We start from the raw sequence: 19,102 nt of genomic DNA, 5'->3' as shown, positions 1-19,102 counted from the left end.
CAAAGTGAGAAAATAACGTCCTCAAATGTTATGTTTGTTCTACATACTCCTATGCAACCACTGAAAGATGATAATGCAGCTCTATGCTGGGGCTGAAGACATCAGTCATCTTAGTTTTAAATCCCAAACTCTCTTGCCTCTTTTTAGTCAGCAGAAGTCTCAACTTTCTCCCACTCTGCTATGACATTTCTGAATCTTCAACCCTAGCAACTCCTCTTTTGTAGCCTCACAAGTCTCTGTTGCATAATTCTTTCAATCATTGTCACTTTTCAGTTAATGAAAATCTTAGAAAGCTTAATTCATTTGAATTTGCTACAGAATTTAGAGCTAGCGTGACTCAGAAAGCTGTGGGCATTGCTGCACTATTTAAATCCTACTTACAGTGAAGCACACGGTGTTTTGGCTACAAGAAAGCAGTCCAATATTAACTCCTGTATAGCTTAGTTTTGCGTTTAACATTCTTGCTGTCAATACACAAAAAGTGCCTAGCCTGTCATCACATCGCTGGGTTTGCATCCACATACCAGGAGCTCCAAAACGACGGTCAACATGCAGCTAGTGAGATGCCAGCCACTTCAAAGGACTAGATGGCCTGGTAGGAGATATTTCTGTCAATGATGATACTCACACTGGCAGCTGCTGGCGATAGGAAAATCTGGCAGGAAAGAAAAAAAGGAAAAAAAGGGAAAAAAAAATAATCTCTTTCATTTGCTCTTTGCTTCCAGTGTGTTACAAAATAGACTAAAGAGACTGCTGAAGCTCTGGTGGAAGAATAGACCTTAACATCGTTCTGAATTGCAGTTTCCAGGCAGGGTATGGATTTCATTAGCTCTGTTCACACTGTTCTTTAGAGTTCAAGGGACGATACATGGAAGAGGCTGGCTGATGTTAACCAAGCAAAGGCAAGCTGAAGAAGGATTTTTTTTTCTGAAGCCAGCAGATGATGTTATATATATTTCAAGATTATATATTATTAGATTATTTAAAAAATGCAGCTGTCTCCATTCACATAACTGTGGCACTAGTGTATCTGAAAGTTCTGAAGAAATATGAGGTATGATAATAAAAATAAAATAATAGTACTAAAAAAAGTATATATAAGTGATCTCCTTACAACTTCTCTTTTATAGGTTTTAAATTTCCTCCCGATTTTTTTTTCTCATTTTTATTTTTGGTGTGTTTTCACATCAAGAATATTTAAATAATTCAAGGGAAAAAAATCTGAATGTCTTAATGAAATTAGCTCTGTTGAATTCAAATCAATACTAAAAAAATTCACCACCAACTGGGAAGACATCAGGCCTAGGGAATTTGAACAGATACATTTCAGTGAAAACCATGACTAAAAAGATGTCTGTTCTTAGCAATACTCTCCTTTTTAGATTCAATCATTCAAAACAAATTTTGCATACTTTTCATGTGTATTTCAGTGCCTCCCATAGACAGAAATAGATAATGGATGAAACCACCGTCTGATGAATATTGTCCATAGATTATCATAAGCAACGGACTTGAATTAAAATTATGTTTGTACATGAGAACTTTTTCATTTCGGAGCGTAATCTATACAATAAAAAGGAACGGCATATTTAATGCTGAGATTCAGAGGCAAAAAAGACTGACATGAACAGTGTTGAAAGTTCATGGGCTTTGGATTACTTGCCCTGTATAAAAGCCTTAATCACATTGATTCTGCCCAAAATTGTCATGTCCTCACTGCTTTCTTCATTTGGAAGAACTGCAATTAGTATACCTACAAGGATCTATTTCCCCCCAGGTAATTTAACTACCTTTTTCCCCAACCTGACAGGTAAGGTGTGACACCCTGATGGCCTTTAAAACTTGACCAGGCTGAATTTGTCTCAGCTTTCAAGGAAGCAGTTTTTGCTGCTCCCAAGTGGTTATTGAATAGGAAACTCACACTTTTTCAATATGTTTTTTTCATACAACCCTGCATTCCTCTCCATTTCCCTATGTTTCTACTCTGGGTGGCAGAGCCAGCTCAAGGGACTAGATTGATCAGCTGTGCCAGGCGTATCAAGTTGGCATGGAAGTGAGCTGGGAAGGTCAGTCTTCAGGTTTGTGAGTGGGCAAGGGTGGAGGAAAGGGGGTCAGGGGACCTCTAGGTCAAGGCCCATAGACTGCAGAGTGTTTCCTAACACAACCTTCAGCAAACCTTCCTTTGAAAAGACAAAGGTCTGGTTGGGAAGGAAAGGAGAACCCCCCAGGGTGGGTAGCAGAGGACAGCCCAAGGGCAACAGATGCTCTCCTTTTGAAGTTACGGACAAACAGAGATGCCTCCTACTCTATAGCAGGGGTTGTCTCCAGCTACATCGTCTTTGCCTCCTGTAGACCAGAGTTTGTGGTTCTCGTCTCTACTGTCATGTGAAAAGGGTGGCTCCTTATCCGCAGCAGAGGCTGAGCAAGTCTGGAGTCAGCTCTACCTGGATGTCTGGGCATAGCACAAAAACAACACAGAAATATGATGGGAAAATTATGTTGAATGAGGTCGTCCCCTACTGTTCCTGAAGCTGAGATTTAGTCACCATGTTTGCTCTCCTGGGAGAATGTAAAGATACTATTTTCATAATTAAAAAGGCAATATTTGACAAGAGATACCTGCTACTTGGATTCTTCATGCTTTCTCTCTTAGTGAGTGTTTTGCTGTCGGAGTCATAAAAAGATTAAGATTAAGTAATACACATATAAAATTGCTAATAGCGTGTACTCTATGTTAAACAAATGCACATGACAAGTATGAGACTGATTTGATCCTCTGGACAGAACACCAGTTTCTCTGGGTCCTGCTAGGAAGCACAAGAAAAATCCATGGCCATTGTTCTTTGTGGTGAACATTGAAGAAGAGAATTTCAATTTTTATCCTTTCAATGATCAGTCTAAAATTTTACATTGAATAAGAAATTTGCTTCAGGCTGCTGTGGTTTTTCAGATTTTAATTGATTCGGTTCTTGCCAAGAACAGAAATTGAAAAGGTATATGGGTTTGATCACGTCATATCAAAAAATGTACATTGCCCTTTGCTCGAAGAGTGACTTGAAGTTTAGCAGGTATCACGGGTGCGCATTTAGGAATGCTCATGAATGTCCATCCATATTTATTCAAATTAAGACAACTTTAAAACTATACTAAAAAATGAAGATAATAAAAATTAGTTTTGGTATAAATTCAGTACAGATCCCAATAGCTGGCAGCTAAATTCTCTGAATATTTTACCTGGAACGAATATGCTCTATTACAAACTGATATTTTATTCTGATGAGAACCTACATCCAACTACCCTACAAAGAGTCTGAACACAATCATCTGAAAATGATAGAGGATACTTCATTTTTGTAAGGCCCAAAAATCTGTATAATTTTAGTCTATATTATGAAAATACATTCATAAATAGCTGGGATTCACTCAGAAGCTACTCTGACAAATGCTCCAGAGGACATTAACAAATTAATAACTTTATAATTAGTGCAGGGTTTCTATCCCTTGCAATAAATAAGGACTAAGGCAAATAATGGAATGAGAAAAATTAATTAAGTATTGGGTAGATGCCCATCCATTGAACACCATCCATTTTATTGACTCACTGAGGCAAAGAGGCTTGGGGAAGATATGACAGGTAAACTTGACAGATCTGGATTTGCCTTTAGGAAGTTTCTTAAAAGTACCTCTTGCCAAAAGTGTTGATGCTTGTGCATAGGCAGGAGGGTTAATTTACCAGGTGACTCCTGGATGTGAGCACTCAGTATGCGATACAGAGACTTTCCTCTGCCTCTCCAAGCCACCAAAGGCTCTCAGCATGCTGAGCTCTGCAGAAACCCTCACCAGGAGGTGCTTAGCCCAGAGGAGAAGGGAGGTTGAAACAATTGGGATAGTATAAGGGCATATGCATGCTGTCTCAGGAAAATAGTGGGTGGGCAGGGAGAAAGAAGTGACTCACTCAGATGTCCACAGTTTAAGATACTTTAAAAAGAGCCTGCCTATCTCTCAGTTCAGAAATGAAAGGATAGATGTAACCCTGAGCATACTTTATTCCACACAAAAAAATATGTAGACCATACAATAAAATGGCAGAAACATACAAAAAAAACCCTCAAAAATGAAGGCTGAAACGAGGAGACGGAGCCCAGATGGGCCTGAGGACTACGTTGGCCAGCTATGATGGGATATCTCCGGAGTGAACCTAGGGTAGGACAGCCTACCCCAGACTCTGGTCCTTGTCTCAAGAAACTCGGCAAGAAGGCAGAGGATTTCTGCACCTCTGGAAGCAAAGTCTGAGAAACCATAGGAGGGGTCAGATGTGGCAGTAACACTGAGATTGAGTCCATCATCACACGTTGTCAGAAGCAAGGTTGCCTGGGTGACCTGAATTCTGGCATTAACTAAATTTTGAATGTTTGACTTTGCAAGCTTAGCATTCTTTCACTCTTTTTACTGTCATTTTAGTCTCTTTGGCAAGATGCTGAATAGATGTGTGCATATTTGTAGTTAGGATGCGGTTTTAGAGGATACAGTTTCCATGGAGTGTGTAAATAAATCCTATTTTCAGAACTGTATCAACCAAAAGGCTTTCCCATTCATTTGCCTGACAAATAAGCTTGTGGTTTTACTGAGGCTTGGGGTTTTAATATGTTTGTTAGAATTGTATGGAATAGTACTACAAGAAACACCCACATTTTTTCTCATTCTTAAACAATTGTATGCCCACAGAATTACTCTTTGAATACTGCAGAACTGTACGTAAATTAGACTCTAAACGCATATAGTTTTCCCATGTGCAAATGACATCCCAGAGAGCAAAATTTTGCGCAATTTCTTTCTAAGTTATGGCTATATTCTTGTCCTATTGCTCCAGCTACATATTGTAAAAGGGAAAATAATTTGCAAAAGTGGAGAAGTGGAAAAGCATACAAGTTTTTTTTCTTATTCTCCTATAATTTAAACAGGGAGATATGTATTACTTAAATTAAGCATATGAGTTATATAAAAAGCTAAACACAGTCGAAGGAAACAATATCCCACAAAAGCTAAACTGCATGGCAGAATCTGTCTAGACCCTGATAAACAGGATTGAAGCATAAGTACAAAAGAAGATATCAGAAGGGGTCAAGAAGCTCCAAATGCCCAATTCTTATCTTCTCATTAATATTTAAAGTGGAATGTGGACTCCAGAAGCCCGGTCTTAATTCAGATGCATGGAACCTTGTTTTGGCATAGATGCCTTTCTATCTGATGGTGAAGTCATCATAGGAACAGACAAGGCAGGTTTTTTTCAATTTCTTCTTTTGAAAAGTGAAAGTCTCTCGGAAATCACAAATGTGTCTGGCACAGCTAGAAGCTGCACAACTTTTGTAACTTTCCTCTTGATTTCAGTCATTATTTAAACTGTATTTCCACCTATTGTTTTTGTAAAACAATAATTACTATCTGGTATTACAGAGGCTTGTTTTCTGTATTATGTAATTCTTCATACAGAAAACGTGAGAGTTAATCTCTGAGCCAGTCGAACTGTGTGTCTGACTCCTTGTCTGGTCCAAACAAGAAAGCCACCTGTGCCAGGATGAAAATACAAGAACGTCTGTGTCAGTCCCTGGAAGAGGGGGGAAGGTGAAAGGATGATGAAAGGGATGCTTTTGGATGCTCTGAGAATCAACCCTTGCCCAGGAGGAAGACCTAACCCAACGCGCAAGGTTGGGTAACCGGTATGGAGGTAGGTTATACCGGTATTAAGTTGTATAGCAGCCGTGATAGAAGATGAGCACAGTTTACAAAAGGAGAGGAGGGTAGAGTAGGAGGGCAAAACCCTTGCACTGGCCATACTCTTGGCTCCATCAGTGTAGACGTCAATAATTAAGTACTCTTGGACTGGTCCATCAACTTGGCCAGAACATAGCCTTCATTTCTCAGGCTGTGAAACTGACTCAGAAAAGCACTGACTTTTCAGTGACTTAAGCAAAGATGCTGTTTCACTTGGAAGACAGATGTGGTGTTCCACAGGGGCCAGTATTGGGGCCAGTGCTATTTAACATCTTTGCTGGCAACATGGACAGTGGGATCCAGTGCACCCTCAGCAAGTTTGCAGATGACACCAAGTTGTGTGGTGTTGTGGACACGCTGGAGGGAAGGGATGCCATCCAGAGGGACCTTGCAGGCTGGAGAGGTGGGCCTGGGAGAACCTCATGAAGTTCAACAAGGCCAAGTGCAATGTCCTGCACGTGGGTCGGGGCAATCCCAAGTCCAGGCTGGGCAGAGAATGGATTGAGAGCAGCCCTGAGGAAAAAGACTTGGGAGTGCTGGTGGATGAGAAGCTCAACATGAATTGGCAATGTGCACTGGCAGCCCAGAAAGCCAACCGTATCCTGGCCTGCATCAAAAGAAGTGTGGGCAGCAGGTCGAGGTAGGAGATTCTGCCCCTTTACTCTGCTCTCGTAAGACCCCACCTGGAATATTGCATTCAGCTCTGGAGTCCCCAACAGAAGGACATGGAGCTGCTGGAGCGGGTCCAGAGGAGGGCCATGAAGATGATCCAAGGGCTGGAGCACCTTTGCTATGAAGACAGGCTGAGAGAGTTGGGGCTGTTCAGTCTGGAGAAGAGAAGGCTCCGGGGTGATCTTATTGCAGCCTTCCAGTACTTAAAGTGGGCTGGAGAGGGACTTTTTACAAGGGCATGTAGTGATAGGACAAGGGGCAATGGCTTTAAACTGAAAGAGGGCAGATTTAGATTAGATATAAGGAAGAAATTTTTCACTCAGAGGGTAGTGAGGCAGCGCAACAGGTTGGCCAGAGAAGTTGTGTCTGCCCCATCCCTGGAAGTGTTCAAGGCCAGGTTGGACGAGGCTTTGGGCAACCTGATGTAGTGGAGGGTTTCCCTGACCATGGCAGGGGGATTGGAACTAGATGATCTTTGAGGTCCCTTCCAACCCTAACCATTCTATGATTCTATGATGTGCATGGAATAGCTTTTTTGTAACATATTCTAACTTCTTAAAAATCTCCTAATTAAGGGGTATAAAAAATTCCCAGGTATCATTCACCACAATGTTCATCCTCTTTTAAGAACCTCCCAATCAACAATCATTACTAAAACACCAATTTTCTTATGAAGAACAATAACATTTTTTGTATTTTTCATAACTGCATTGAAAGGAATTGTCATGCCTAGAGCAGCTATAGATGTGAAAGCGTGTACATGTGTATGAACATACATGTGTGTCTGTGCAGGATGCCCTCACAGCAGAGCATACAGCCAAATGCTTCAGCTGATATTGGTGCATTTATTCTTTTGTTGCCTTATATTTATAGGCTACAGCATGCATTTATTTCAAAGTGTAAAATGTTGATTCAGGCTGTATGTGCAGAGAAGCTTTTTATAGGTCATTGGGACTGAGAAAATACCGCCTGTTTCTCGTGTCTTGTAGCAGTATATCTTGCATATCGTTCAGTTCTGGAAATCTACGTTTTGATCTGCTTGAGGATACTAGCAATAATATACTTTTGGAAATAGTTCTTAAGATTGCATGAGTATCACTATCCATTTTGTCACCTGTCACATCTAAAGATCCACAATACCACAGTAAAATATGCTACGAGCCTGGATTGATGTACTTTGTTTAAGCCTGTTGACATACAATACTTTCTTCTAGCTACTGCTGAATGTGTTAGCTATTTATAGGCATTGAAATTCACCATGAATCTGTGTTTAAAGCAAACCATGTAGAAAGAAAAAGAATGAATGATTATTTTATGTTTTACATAAATACATATGTGATGCCAACGTTAGGTGTACATTCAAGGGAAAAATGAAAATTCAAATCAACATTACAGCACCCTGGACTCCTCCACTACCATTTTTAACCCCCTGCCAGCCACTTTCCCTGCTCTGAAAAGCCTCTGAGTCTTTCGAAACAGTGCAGAGATTACCATGTCATCTACACAATAGAAGTGAAGATGGAAACTTCTTCTGTTGCAAATAATAACCCTAAAAATCAATCTCAAAACATGTTCCCATTTCCAACTGATTTTCAAAGGGCAGAGTGGACGGTAGCAGTTGTAATGAAGATGAACTGAACTAGTAATTATTTAGCCACTGGGGGATGATATGCAAAACTAAATCTTACTGTCAGTCATTGTCGTAACTAGTAGCATTTAAGTGCCGGATTTATGAGATGTAGAAATCCATCTCCATTACACATTAGAAGCTTTACTTAAGGTGAGTTAAAGAGGATCACAATTTTTATCCCAGGTAAAGTTGCCTTGTCCGAACCTTATGCACAGCAATTCTTCCTCTTGGTGTGTCTCTTTTCAGTACTACTTTCCATTCTCATACAACAATCATATGAATTTGAATCAAGCTTTAAGTAGGCTTTCACTGTAGTGTTTTGAGTATTTGAGTAATAAATTTTATATTTGCGTATAATCTACTGACACTGATTCGAACTGTTTTAAGATACTACCACTAGAGAACTCTTTGCTGATAGGCAATTTGTGAGGCAAATAGCTGGTCTGGGTTTTGTGGACAATTAGGTGATTTAGCCTCAGGAAGGTGCTTCACATCTACCAGCTCTTCAAACCATGGGGTTTTTGATCCCAAAACCTTCCTTCTACTAAATTAACACATAGACCAAATGCCAGAGTTAGCCAGAATAAGTTAATATCGCAATCAGTATAAAGAAATAACAGTAAACTCGTACTTTGCAAAGTAGGTGAAATTGTAACTCTCTCCATTTAAGATGGTGAATGGAGAGAGGTACAGGTTTTATTACTCTGCATAAAGTTCCCAAGTTCATTTAACAATATTATCTATTTCCTGTTTGCACTCAGGAAAAGATACTGTTTTTTTGACTAAACAAACAAACAAAAAGTGTTACGGATTTTAATACTTCTGACTGCTGAAACATCTCAGGTTGGGAATTCATGAGACTTCATGAGTTCCCTCGTATGGGCCTTATCAACATATGGATGGGAAACATTCATAAAATATCCTCAAATGCTGCAGAAAATAGTGTCAATGACTAGTTTATCAGTTTCCAGTGTTTCTTTGAACTCACTACCAAACAAATGTCTCAAGACGGTGTAAAAAGTTTAATTACTATTGCTCTCTATAACAGTGAAATCTCTGTAAAAAAAGAGAAGCATTCCCACTGCAAATGCCAGGTAAGAAGAAGTGGCAAATTTCCACAGTAAGCGCAGTGATTATCCTATATTTGTGAGATCTGAAAAGCACTGCAGAACAAGAACTTCTGCACAAACTTCAAAAATATAACCCATTATGTTATTTACAAATGCATAAACAGAATCCTAAATTACCTGAAAGAGTTGAGAGATGAGATAAGCACTACATATTTGCTTACATCTTTTTGTAGGCCAGCTACTAACTTTTTGCTACATAATGTTTTTCTAAGCAAATATTCATTGAGCTGGCAAAAGTATTAGAGCTAATCACTGTAGTTTTCCTTTAACATGGCATTTTTACATGACACCCACTCCCAGGATTACAATTTTGTTTTGACACACACAATAATATTTAACTGCTGGATAGAGAGAGATTATCACCTCAAATGCTTCAGCATGAACGTATAACAGAAGCTCTAATATTTTCCCATCTTATATGGACAAGCCAAGGAAGAGCTTTGAAGTCTTGTCACTGATGGTGGTGAATAATTTAATAAAGCTATAATTTTAAATATGCACCTTTATCCATAAAAATACTTCAGCTTATGCTTAATTTTAAGTGTAGGTGTATTGGCTCCCACAGGGTTATTCGTGTACCTCAGTCCTTCACTGGTCTGGGTCTAATTGGCAAAACATGCCATAATCAAATTAAAGGCTAGGTTGCCACTTCAGGCACAGCCTTAAGCAAGAGGTGATGTTTAAGCAGTCCCACCTCACAATCTATCCTGGAAATATTTTTATTCACAGACATATACAGACCTTTTAAGTTACAACCCCTGGCACTGGCACAGTTACTCAAGTGAAAAAAATAACCCGTATACAAGGGACTGGGAATCAATTCTCACAGCCCTAATTCCTCTGTAGATTCTGTTTTGCGAGGTAAAGGCTGACATTTGTGTTGGATAAAAGTGTTGCTAGATGCTTCTTTCCCTGTTACTCACTTTCCCCTTTACTCCCACGTAAAGGAGGGAGAGGAAGCTCTACTGCATTAAGTCCAAGTAGAATTTGTTGCCTTCCTCACACCTTTTCTAAGACTCCAAGGTGACGCCTTCTGTAATGCTGGCCAAGAAATGGTGGAGCCTTCCTTCACGAGGACACACATACATAGATGGCCACAGTAGACTAGTCATAGCCACTTCCCTACAGTATTATCCCCTCCTATGACTGTTGAAGTCTGAATCCTACTACGGTTCAGGTCTGAATATTCACCCCTCCTGGAGAAAATTAAATACAAATGTTTATTCAGTGGTGCCTTCTACCAGTTATTTTCAGCCACTTCTTTTCTCTGTCCTAAAGTGAAGAGCTCAATTACTAAAATCAGAAAGTGTATTTATAGGTATTTCCAGAAGAATTTAGTTGTAGCTTTAATGCCTTGCAACACCAGGTTTTCAAGATATTCTGACTAACATTCATGGGGTGCAACCAATAGAAAATCAGATATTAAAAAAAAAAAAAAGCCAAAAAAAAATCCAACTAAACCAAGCAAACAATCAAAAAACCACCACCACCACCAACAACAAAAAAAAACACAAAAAAAAAGGAAAAAAAGGTCCCAGAAAATTCCAATGACTTTTCCCTCGATACCTAGATCTGTATCTATCTACAACTCGATAGTTGTAGGACAGGATGTTTCCCTATTATACACAAGTGATGTGAAATTCTTTTGAAGAAATGTTTTTGTCGGCTCTTTTATGCTGTTATTGTCTCCCTTCTGACATATCTCTGTAGCTTGTGTGAGTTAGCTTGTGAACAAATTTAAACCAAGAAAGACAAATGTATTTTAAAAAATTTTCCCACAGTGACAAGCAGACTGATCATTTTGCATTCTAGTTTTTTGTGAGGGGGAATAAAATTGCTATATAACATTTCAAATTAAAAAAAAGAAATATTCAGCATTAAATATTCAAAATTAAATTTCTTCAAATTTAAATCTACAGCCTTTCTTCTAAAAATGCTGCTGCCAGATACTGCTGATTCTCATTCAGGAAACACACTATGTAAGAATACTGTGTTTATCAAGCTAAAGGAGAACATGCTTTAAAAAATTAGTGACCCCTAGTATAGCCTATGAGAGCTCTTTTTATTGAGCAAACTTGTCAGGGAATGGTGTCCATTTGTGGAAGGTCTGACACTTTTCCATACTGAGGAACTGTGATGCTGACATCTGTCAGTGACATTCCTGAAAAGGTTTGACTTTAGAGACACAGTGCTGTTAAAACAGTCTCAGGAGCTTCCTCCTTGTGACCAATGAGCCTATAAAATAGGGAAGATTATCTGCACACACGACTTACAAGGTGAAGTCATAGTACCATTAGAGGAAGGGTAATCAGTTGACTTTCCCTCATAGAATCAAAAGTGGGAAGGATTTTTTGCCTTCTGTTGTTAGTCCTTAATCTGTTTCTCATGCTGAAGTCTTCTCTTAATTTTAATTAGTTCATTCCTGGAAATATTAACGTTTTGAAGAGCAAATGATGGGAACAAAGGTTGTAGATACGATAACGATCATTGTCTATGTGCCTGAGGGGAACAGAAACCTGTTTCACTGCTGTGTCTTCTTACAGCAGATCAGCATGGACCACACGGTGCTGGCCTTACTCCAGGGCTTACTCCAGCGAGAGCAGGGGCTCTGCAGGCACAGCGATGGCGATGTGCTGGAACGCAATGAGGACACAGCCAAGATCAAATCACAGAGTGTGTTACACACAGCATGAAAACACAAGCTTTTGGGTACTAGTCTTAAATAATATCCTCAATGAGTTCAGAGAATAAAGGTAATAGTACTCAGGGTGGGATACTTAGTGGTTATTAATATTTAAGTAATGATGACAACAGGAAGGATATTGTCTCTGGAGATGAAAGAGCTAAAGTTTGTTTATCCTACAGCTATATAAACTGAAGTTTATTCCATCTAGCAAGCTAGTCAAGAGCTGTTAGCCACTATTCAATCCTGGCAGTTTTTGAAAGATCCTAAACGATCTTATTTCTGTGACTTTGAGTGATGAGCCCTCCTGATGCAGATTTCAGTTCCCAAACCTAATCTGAGAGATGGCACATCTCAGCACCTCATGAGATCTAACATCACACCCCCGATCTTCTCTTCTTGCCCTGGCTAGCAAGAATACTGGTGGTTACAGATGACTGCAGCATCTGATATTAGCTGCCCTCTGGAAGGATGGTGAACTATAAATCATCCTTCAGAGGCAAAAACTCAGGAAGTTTTTTCACAAAGAAATAATCAAACCCGTGTATTTTTGAATCAAAGTAATTGATAACGTCATAGTTATTAAAAACATAATGGGCTGCATTTTGTCAATATATTCAACAGTTATGAAACCAGTTAAAGGACATTTCATCTCAAAAGCAGTGGTCATAATTCCATGCAAGTCACTACCAGTTAAAAGTTATTAAATAATGTGTGCTCAGTTGCTTACAAGAAATTAGTTCATTGCTTCATGTCCTTGCTACTAAAACAATTAGTAACAGGCAGTAATTACAGGCATTCTAGTAGAATGACTCTGACTTAAATGGATGAAGAGATTGATCCATTAGTGGCTACTTTTCAGAGCAATGCATGGAAGGAGAGGGGTGATTTGCTCTTGGGGCTGTTCAGGCTGTATTTTGTGGAAAATGCTGGACTTAGCCAGAAGTGAAGAGGAGTTACGTGTCTTTGGAGGGACTCCCGTTACCCAACTGCAACTTTCTGCATGTGAGGCACCAAGTCTGAGCTGATTAACCAGTCTTGTCCAGTGGTTAATGAGGAAAGTGAGGTACTCTCCTGAAAAAATTCATCCTCATTGAAATCACGGGTTTAAGACAGTATTTAGGAGGAACCTCCTAAATGTGCTGATGCTGAGTGACCATTGACTCCAGTAGGGTAAAGCCAAGTGGGAAACACAGAAACGCGTTATCTTAGTTAACTTTTCAAAGCTGTTTTCTTCCTCCTAGCCCTTCAGAAACACAAGTTATTGTGTCCACACATGCTCAAGACATTCATTGACCTGCAAGTGGCTCACATGTTGCTGCATGTCCGCTTGTGTGGGCAAATAAACCACGAATGTGCTCTTTGGCAAACGTATGCATAACTTTTCCTTGTTTCAAAGATTGCTTTGAAAGTCTTCTGCAGGAAAGCCCTCTTCATCACCAGCTACAGTGGATCTTTCACATTTGCTGCAGCTTGAAAAGGCCTGTTTTGGGTGTGGAAGATGAAATGAGACCAGAAGTGAGATAAAAGTTTGGTTTTCCTGGGTATAATATGAAGGTAAGAATGTCATTTTCAAAGAAATCCTATTTACTTTTCTCTTGAGCAAATGACATGATTAAATATTTGTCTTCATAATTGTAGTCAGATGTTGGATATAGAAAGAACTACACATAAAAAGGTGATTTGGTACGCCTGCCTCAAAAAATGCTGATGCTGTGGATTTAAGCAATAAATGTATTAAAGCCTCTGCAGATCCTACAACATATTCAGTGCATGAAGTTACTCAGCAAATTTATTTGATGAGTTAAGTGAGAGTATACCTTCTAATTTGTTTTCATCCTTAATTATCCATTTATTCTTTTGATTCATACACGGTAATTTCATACCGTTGATTCCCTCTTGACCTTGTGCTTGTAACTGAATCCTGAGATCTGGCTTGTGGCCCAGGAATATGTAGAAAATTGTTTATATTAGCAGCAAGCTGCCTTGAGCTGCAGTGCTTTGATTTAACGTTATAACTGTACTAAAAGTAGCATAGCTTTCCCATGTACTCTCTATTCTGCTCAAATCCCTTGTCATTATAACAGATGTTTGGATTATTGTTCTGTAAACTATGTCAGAATTTCAATCTCTAGTATCTGTTTATTATTCTCCAAGGGTGATATTACAAATGTTCTCATGCACAGTTAATACTTATAATACAGCCTGTCTTTTTCCCATAAAAGCTCTAAGCAGAAACTTTTCGTTAATCAGAGTAAAAATGACTAATTTTAGGACAAAAAATTTTTGTTTCGAGTGTGTTTTGAGAAAGTGTTTGCAACTGGAGGTGGTAGGTACCACTTCTTCTCATGGTACATACCGAAGGAGTGGGAGATGTTATTTGGGTTACATATTGTAATAAGACGATATGAAAGAACCAAATTAAAAGTTTTAGGTACTTGTATAAACAATTAAAATTGAAATACAGTCATTTAATTATTTTTGTCCTGAAGCCATAATAGCCCTTCTGTAATTTTACATTAATAATCTAATTGCATGCTAAGTTATGAAAGGCATGTTTGCTGGAAGGACACATTTAACCTTGCTGCTATAGACTGTGAAATAATAATACTATAAGCTGATTATTAGAATGAGAGAGCAGAAGAGAGTGAGATTTTTCTAAAGATTTTAAAGATTTAGAGGGAAACTCCTGTTCTAAGGAAGGTGAACTTTTGTACAAATCCTCATTAGCTCCAAAAATAATACCCATTATTATGGAAAAAGGGGTTTTAATAACGTTTTTAAAGCTTGAAATATTACTCTCCATCTGCATTTTGAATACTTATAGTAGATTTCTCATAGGCCCGGAAGGTGGCTCCTGAGGTAGCTTGATCCAGTTTGAGGTTGCCTGGCAAAAATTCCCTGTTATACTTTCTGTTCTTTCTCTGTAATACACACATATGTACACAGGACACACCTGCACACGTGTTTCACCAGCACATACATTTATGGCCTTACAAACAGAAAAAACAGTATAAAAAAGACAATTAAATATTTTCTGTGTATCTTAAAAGAGTGCAGTCTACTAGTCGCATTTCTAGCTCTGTAAAACTAAGCTAAAGACCTCCAGAATAATTCTACATCAACGCAGACAGGGGCTCTCTGTGAAACTAATTTATTCCACTTTGAATGCTTTCTTTACTTTTTTTTTCTTTTCTTTTTCTTTCCTTTAATTATTTTTTTCTTTTCTGCCTGTCATTAGGCTGTGTTGTCATTGTCTGTTTATTATGGAGTATTTTCTAAGAGTGGTGTGCATCTGTGGATACTGATATCCTCTGAAAATACTATAGGGATCTCTTTTCCTGGGATGAAAACTGCCCCAGACCTAAAAGACAGTCTTCATAGCTTACAGGAAAAAAAATAAACAGAGATGCAAATTTTAGGGAAGTGGGGCAACTATCGACAAAACTGACCACACAGAAAGAAGGTACTGGTGCTGCTCTTAATTACTTTTGCCTAAAAAAGGGAATTTAGCTACAGTCTGCTTCAAAGATTTTGTTGGAATCCCTACACGTATTATGTTTGCATTTGGGATGAAAAAAACAAGGTCAGCTTCGGAAATGATGAATGCCTTTTTGCTGAAAGCTGTACCGAACGTCCTTGAGTTTAATCAAAACTATTTGTTTTTAGTCAGCTTTGCTGTTGTCTCTTTTACTCTTGTCCACTGATAGCTTGACATTAATGACATCATAAATCATGTGAAGTGGCGGCTAGGGTTTGGTAGCATTTCAAGTGTTTGTTGAGATGTCCTGGGCTATCTGAGGAGCCAGTGTGAGGAGGGATATTGGGCTGGTCTAAACCTCCAGCCTGCTGTATTGTTCTGTTGTTAAAAACAGGCAATATGTGTATTAAAAACTTGGGCTTTTACCAAAGGGCAATCTATGCATTTTTATAAAATTACTCTGTGATTATTTCAAATGCTTTCCCCCACCACGTCAGCATGTTAGAAACCTGATGATATAGATGCATATATTACACAAAGGAACGTATCACTTGGGTTTGTAAATCCCTTAGTCATTCCTTTTACAAGAAGGTGTGGGTCTAAGCCTGTGCTCTTCCCACCTCTACATGATACGTTCACTCAGGCACAGAGGAGCGAGCCCAATTTGTGCAAATCTATCATTTAGAGGTTTTGCTGTTTTGTTGTGGTTTGGTTTTTTTTTTTTTCTTTAAATAGTGAAACATAAAACAAGCACTTTGAAAATGCTTTCTTTGAAAAATGTTTAGCTGTTATCAGTTATGCATTTCAGAAAGATTTCACCAGATCGTTGTATGTTTTATAGCTTGTTATCTGCATGGCTATATTCTCAGAACATGCTTTCCATTATCTTTGCACTGTATGGCAAGGAGAATGGAGAGCTCATCCTCACAGTGTTATTTATTCAGCTGGATTCTCTTACATTACAACATATAATTTGCAGACAACTATAGAGAGCATTTTTTCTGTTATCATCCCTAACCCTCACAAAGATCATTCGTTGCAAAAATGTCACTTCTTTGTGCAAAGGGGCCTCCAAAAGTTGGAGGGTGTCTTTTGTTCAGACACTTAGAAGCATATACGTTTGGAAATAACATCTAGTGTGTGCCACAAGGAGGAGTGAAGCCAGGACGTACAGTGCATCATTTGGTTTTTAATTCAATGGATCATCGATATTTAACAAATCTGTTAAAGAATGTGTTCGGGTCCCGCTGACTTAAACTTAAGCTTAAGGTTAAGCATTTACTTCAGCTGCTTTGTTTAAAGCCTCTTGGGCAAACAGGAGATGGTGCTGGTAGCGTGGCTGGGGTATTGACACGATGTTTCTGAGGTCTGCGTGTATGAAAAGCTGGATATCCATTCTCCCCCTCTTGGTAAGTTAAGAAAAAATCAAACTGGAGAAAATGTGTGTTGCATGTAATTTTAGAGAAAGCAGTCACTGCGTTTTCATCACTGAATATGTGACTTTCTTGGTGACCAGGGAGCATCACTGACATGTTGATGAGACTTCTCACCCCAGGAAAGGAGAAGGACCTCTCTTTACACCATCATATGTCTGGTTTCAAGTGTCTTGGAAAAAAAGCTTTTATTTAATTACCTGCCTTATTTGAACCAGTGTGGGAAGTCACTGTGGGTCTCAGCTGAGCGAACATCTTCCCATTGCCCACCAATTTTCCTCTCCTTTTTGACAGCTTTTGCCAGGAGCTGCGCAAGGGATGTTAAACGCTTCTGAATCTACGCCAGCACAAGCCATACTGCAGATCCTGTATGCACAGTGAATGATGGTAATTACAGTGAAGGGTCTAGGGTATTTTTTATTTCTCACTAGCAGACAGCACCTGACAGTCTTTGTATATCAAGTTGTTATTAAAATCCTATGTCTGGATGTTAAGCTGACTTATTTTATAACTAATCTTCTTTTACAACTAATCATGAACTATGTATAAAGTTTGGTAAGTAAATTCATCTAATTTGACAGGAGAGATATTAAAATGAAATAATTTATGTCATAAAATAAACCACAGTAACTTGTTTTTGTGATTGCCAAATGCGGTTTCATTACCACATTGGTGTAAACATCTTTTGAGTAATTTCAGTCTTGTATTAAGACTGGATTTGCATGATAACACATCATTTTATTACTTATAGAATGCATTTTCTGAGGATTTTGTGTATAAATCTCTTCTGAATTATCATGCCACATTGAGGATAGGGACATACAGAAATCTTTACTGATGACTCCTATCCAGGCAGCGTGTCACCCACCCTTTTGCTCTGTGTTCTGATGCAAAAAATGGGTAGAGCTCAAGCTGAGCTAGGAGAGAGATCTACTCCAGTTTCCTTCTCCGAACTGTGCTTGTTTTCCAATTTGTGTTTTGGGAAAACATCGATTTCCTGAAGTATGTCTATTGATACTGGACAGCTCATGATATAGACTGGTGAAAACAAGGTGAGCAGAATTTCATGAGCACAAAAAAACACATTTTCCTCATTTGCTTTCAGGGTTGGGTTTTATCTAATTGGATAAACACAAAGGAAGACTAAAAATGAGGGAGGGTGGACCACATTGAAAAATAGACTACCCAGAGATAATTATGCAAAACTAGGTACTCAAATCTCAGCGTAACAGCGGCAATCAAAGATCTCCAGAACGTTTCAGCATACTTCAGCATTTGCAAGGACCCAATCCACTGAGGAAAGAGGAAAGTTTTGAAATTTTTATATGAAGTTTTGATATACAAAGTACCTTTGTCCTTTGGTTGTCTTCTGGTCTTAATTTAAAATACTGGCACATGACATAGCAGTACCCACTCTTTTTCCCCTCCACATCCTGCTATCAAACAATTGAAAATAAGTCCCACCCTGCAGGTCACAGAAAACCCTTACTTTGAGAGTGTGGTTTTCAATGAGAACACTTAATTAAGACCGGTTTTCTCAAGAGTGTATGTCAAGTCCAAAGAAGTAGTGCAAGCTGCTCCTAGAATCTATCTGTAGTATCTGTATAGAATGTTTTTTCATGTTTTATCAGTTTCTGACTTCCCACTCCTGCCCTTTGCACAGCAGGCTTACTGGAAAGAAACTGGAAACATACACAAGGTATAAAAGGAGGCCAGAAATCACCAAATTGAGTAAGTAGCAACTTGTTTAAGGTCTTTAGCATGTTTACAGCATGACAACAAAGCTTCTTATGGCTTCTTTTCTTTTTTGCTATTGAGACTGTTTACTCATCCATAATTAAGAGTATGTTGGGTAGGGAAAAGGACAAGATCTCTTAACCGGTAAGAAGTAAGCAGTTAGAAGTAATAACATGTCATTCGCTGTTTTATTAACACTGACTATTTAAAGAAATACTTAAAGCAACTGAAAAAAAACCCAAACACTTATGAAACACTGAGTCCCATTTAAAAATATGTACTTTGAAATACAAATGGCCATTATCGCCCTATTTAGCACAAGAGTACTGACCAGTATAAAGAAATCACAGAAGGTATAATATGTATACACTCTACAGTAGCATTTTACTATAAAAGCATGGACCCCTGCTGGCATATGTAATTTAATGTGCAGCATGCCTCTTCTAATTCAATCAGGTCTCTACATCCCTTCTTTTATATTCCAATTGGATTCCATGTGCTAAAGCCATCAAGATTTTCAGGATGAAATGAATGCTTGTATTAATCCAGCAATTTCCATTTAAA

Source organism: Tauraco erythrolophus, chromosome Z (assembly GCF_009769465.1).
Source record: "Tauraco erythrolophus isolate bTauEry1 chromosome Z, bTauEry1.pri, whole genome shotgun sequence".
Taxonomy (NCBI): domain Eukaryota; kingdom Metazoa; phylum Chordata; class Aves; order Musophagiformes; family Musophagidae; genus Tauraco; species Tauraco erythrolophus.
The sequence above is the reverse complement of the archived record's forward strand: the minus strand, read 5'-3'. Positions refer to the sequence as shown.